This window comes from Crotalus tigris, unplaced genomic scaffold (assembly GCF_016545835.1).
Source record: "Crotalus tigris isolate CLP2741 ecotype Arizona unplaced genomic scaffold, ASM1654583v1 scf7180000017831.1706817, whole genome shotgun sequence".
NCBI lineage: Eukaryota > Metazoa > Chordata > Lepidosauria > Squamata > Viperidae > Crotalus > Crotalus tigris.
This window is the reverse complement of record NW_024096660.1, coordinates 56,785-61,869: the sequence shown is the minus strand read 5'-3', so window position 1 is coordinate 61,869 and position 5,085 is coordinate 56,785.

Genomic DNA, 5,085 nt, shown 5'->3' with positions numbered 1-5,085 from the left:
GCAATTGATTTTATTTTTGTTACTGGTTGACAAGATTTGTTATCAGAAGTCTAAAACCATATTTCTTTAGATCAGTGTTAAAGTTTGGGGAATTTTCCTGGTTGAAAAATTAATACAATAACAAGCTTCGAAAAGACTTCCATGCAGTGGAAGTCTCATGTTATACATTTGTCCCTCCTGCTCAGAGAATGCAAATAAATGATCTTCCAGTCTTTTTTTTTTTTTTTTTTGTTCAATGGCAGGAATAAGAGGAGAGCAAGGGCATGCTAATGACCCAGACCTATTTTCTACCCAGTTTCAAATTTTCCATGTTCAAGCAGGAAAAAGGCTGTCCTATTGGCTGCGGACAGAATGTTTTTCAGCAGCTGCTTATTAAGCAAGTCAGTTTATGAAGGAATTACAGCATTCAGGGTTCTAGCTGACTGATACATCCCTTCTCCACAACCTTTGCAAACAAACATCCTCAATTCCACAGATTACTTAAAAATATGTACTTTGAGGAGCTGAGCTGAAAGAAATATGCCCTGAATATGATTAATGAATGACTAGGGCCAGATTTTGGTAAGCCTGACAAAGCACTTGTGTCTTGAGCCGTATAGAGCTTCTATTCCAAGAATCAGTCTCCTTTCTCTGAAGGAGGAGTATTAATTTTAGGATTACAACATAGGAAAACTCATATGAAGAGAGGCAGGTATAAGGTGTCAAAAATGGGCATATGAACAGAATTATTCTCATGCAATCTGATTCTCCTGCTGCAGAAAAATAAAAACAAATAGATGGAAAATTTATCATTCTTGAAATGGAAAATTTTCTTTAAGGAAAAGCGACGTTTACAAGAAAATGAGTTACTGAATACTTAACCTTATTCAAATATAACTGGAAGGGTTGTTAGGGCCAGCAGGAAAAACCAGAAAATTCTGACTTAACTAATTGTTATAAAAGAAGGTGATTTTATAGATGGAGTAAAAAGAGAGTCTCTTTAAGTTATTAATAATGATGATAAAAATATTCTACATATTCTTAAGCCACTCACCACACAATATTTTGTCCAATAGGGATAGTTTTGTCTTAGAATACAAACTATTGCTATAAAGAGAAATTATAAATATATTACTTTGAGTTTCATTCATTTTTACCCCTGCATGTTCAAATCACTGCAGGTTTGGTTGCTGAAAATAGCACTCAATTTTTTCACCCTGCAGAAAGGAGTGGTGAAAAAAAGAGGGACAATTCAGTTTATGTTTGTAATCAAGCTTGTATTTCTTTACTTCTTTTCATCCTGTACGTTTAACAATTATTGTCTCCAAAAGTGGCTTATATCTGGAGAAAGACATAATTGGGTTTATGTTTGAAATGACAAGACATGAGTGGTGAGAAAAGGGAAATTGCCATTTTACAGTTCCATAGATTCACTTCGCTTTTTTTAACCTATTGAATTGCAAAGAAGAAAAGCCACATAGAACAGAGCAAAACCTATGCTTGGTATCAGAAGCGATTAGAAACCAGTTTTATCAAATCACCTTCATAGTTAACAGAGAAACATTTATTTACTCTAGATTTATGTACCACACCAATTAATATAAATTCTGGTGAGTTTACAAAAAGAAGACTCAACCTTCCAGTAAACTACAACTTTAGCGTTAATAATAGTAGCAACAACTGTCAGTGTTATCCATAGCTTTTTGTTAAAGACCAAAGATTCACTGAAACACAATCGTCTTCCATTAGGGTGCAGATAATAACTCTGGCCAGCTTGTTCCAGAGAACTGAGGTTAATACAGAGGAAGCCCACTATCCCAACTAGCCCCAAGTTCTGGTGGATTGAAAATTCTTGGCAGACACTGTTTAGGTAGGAAGAATAGTACTAGTATAGATGATACCCCATATAGCCTGATGCAGTGTGGTCTTGGATGGGACAGGCCTAGTATGTAATTTGGGTTTTTTCCTGGACTCACAACTCTTGCTTGAGGAGCAAGTGGCAGTTGTGTCCAGGAGGACCTTTGCACAATGTGGATGGTATATCAGTCACACCCATTCTTGGATCAACAATCCTTGCTCACAGTTACCCATGCCCTAATTACCTCCCATCTTGACTATTGCAAAACTTTCTACATGGTCTGTTCTTGAAAAGTATTCAGAAGCTTCAGTTGGTTCAAAATGTGACAGCCTGCATGGTTTTGTGGAAGTCTAGATTTGCACGTGTCACCTTCCTTGTGGGAGCTGCATTGGCTGCTGATTTGCTTCCAGGTCCAATTCAAGGTCCTGGTTCTCACCTTCAAAGCCCTAAATGACTTGGGACCAGATTATTTGAAGGACTGTCTTCTCCCAATCATATTTACCTGACCCACCAGAGCAGGGAGACAGGGAATGCTCCTAAGAAGATCCATCTGGAGAAAGGCCTTCTTCATAGTGTCTCCCTTTCTGTGTAACATCATCCCTGCAAAGATAAGATTAGCTCCTATTTTGACACTTTCGCAAGGCCCTGAAAACATGGTTCTGCAATGAGCTGAGAATGATATGGAACCCATCAAGTGGCTTGTTTGATTGTTGTCGCCAAGGGGGTGGGGATGGGGTTTTGCTTTTTTTGTATAGTTTTTGTATTGGGATTTTATTCTTGTAAACCATCTGGAGTCACTGGAAGTGAGTTGGGCGATCATGTAAATTTTCCTATATAAAATACATACATACAATACATACATAGCTTTACAAGTTACAACCAGCACTTTGAATTGAATGAAGAAGCCTACTGAACGGTAATGCAGTAACCTCAAGATGGCTGTATCTCTGCTATAGATTTCCTCAGCTAACTAGGCTGCCACATTTTGCATCAGTTGTAGCTTTTAAATTTTCTTCTAACACAGTCCCACACAGAGTGATTGCAGTAATCAGGGTATAAACAATCCAGGGCTTGCAGGCATTGATAAGGTTAGAGTTGGCATACCAGCCAAAATTGATCATAGCTTCCACCTGCTGCTCAAGTAGAAACTATGAGCAATGAGGATCACCAAGTCATGGGCCACCAAGAACCACATAGGGGACAAAGTTGTTGAAATAGTCTTTTCAGTCATTGAATCTCTCACAAATCATCCAAGGACCAGATGGCTTCACAGGATCAGCAAATAAGAAAAACCTTGTAGGGGCAATTTCATCCAATGTATTAATCATCCTGGTATTCCAGACATCAACCAGGCACAGACCTGTCTGCCAAATTATCAGGAGAATCTCAAGAACCCTGTGGAAATGTAAGGATTCAATTATGGGGGGACTGTTTAATGGATTGACTGCCTTTATAGAGGTCCATCGTGGTTGCAGTCTACAGTTTAATCAGAAAGTGACTTCATTACTTCTAACTTAGTTATCTGAAGAACTGTCTCACCTCAATGGGACTTGTTCACCTCACCTGTGTTGGCAGAGGGGACTTGCTGCGGAACTTGTCAGTCAAAACTTTTTGATTTTTGGCTGAAAAGCCTTTACTGGTATGGCTCATGCCCTTTGGATCATTGTACACCCCCCCCCCCAAAGTTATATCTGTACCCACCCTTCTGATCTTTCATAAGGGCCAGAAGACCTCTACCAGTTGACCTGGGACCCCAAATGGACTGCACCATTGTGGAGGTGGCTATTGGATTAGGAAAGATCTTACATTTCTCTCTGTGCTTTGTGTTGCCCTCATCCCCATGTTTAATGATATTTATTATTGTTATTTATTTTTATTACCTTAATGTGTGCTGGTTTTAATGTTTGTAAGCCACTCAGAGTCGTAAATAAATATGACAAGAAAGATGTCAATGTCTTCCATATTCAAAGAATATCTCATCCACTCTGAAATAAAAACAAGATCCAGTATCCTTCCAGCTACGTGTATGTTAATATGTAACTGTTAATACTTGAAACAAGACCATTATGGAAACCATAAAATTCCAGTACAGGAATTCCAGTACCAGTCCCAAGATAAATTTATTACACTAATAACTAAGAGGAATAAAATAATTATTGTATTTTTGAATATGTTGATTGCAGTGAAAATATATTATATGCACAAAGAAGAAAAGATTCGGCAGTATCCACAATGGAGGAATATGTGGTGAAAATGATGGAACTTGATGGAAAATTCACTTAGAAGATTCCAAATTGAGGCATATGTTGTTGCTAACATTTCCTCTTATTGTCAGGGCCCACTTCAAAACCTTATGCTAAGAAAGCAGAACTCGTGGAAGCAGTTTCTTCCAAAAGGAACTTTTATTAGAAGCTGATAGCAGGCATAATAGACAGGATCTGAGGGTTTCCTGCTCAGATCAATAGGTTAAAGGAGTCCCAAGCAAACCCCACCCCAATAGTTCATCCGGTCAGTTTGAATGGGCCAATCCCCAGGTGCTAAGTCCTTTGTGGGAAAATGCTGATAACGCTAGTCCAACTCAGGGTTAAAGTGGTGTTTGTTGGGTCTTCGCACTTTCCCTTCCAAGCAGGAGATAAGCCAGATGCCCGGAGGTACTTCCCCCCACTTTCTAGTTGACATCAAGGAGGACAGTTCAAAGAGTGTGTATGCAGAGAAAGTGAAAGAGTTACATTGTAGCAATAGAGAAAGAACAAAGAGGCAGCCCACAGCATCTTTTCCCCTCCCTTCCAGGAGTATGGCAGAACCCAAAAGAATAGAAAGAATAGAGTTAGAATGAGAATTAGAAAGAACCCCTTTGAAATATGGGTTCTGACACTTATTTTCATGAACATTTCAAAGAAAGATATTAAACTGAAACATGGATTAATGATTAAATTGCATGTCACTTATTGGAGCATAGGCTGGAAAAAATACTTTCCATTTTTAACATGGATAATCATCAGATTATGCAGGGATAATATAAAAATGTGGGTTATTTTAACTGTGAGCAACTAGAAATCTCCCTGATTTCCCTATCTGGTTTGCCAGTCTGTATCCAGATACCACTCCCTATTCCATCACAGCCAGCTGACCTTCAGTGCATACATATCAAGGGGATGCATTCTGCAACAATGTCACACAGTCAAACATTTTGCCTAAAATGTGTATCTCTCATCTTCCTTCATCTTACATATTTACATCTTCTAGTA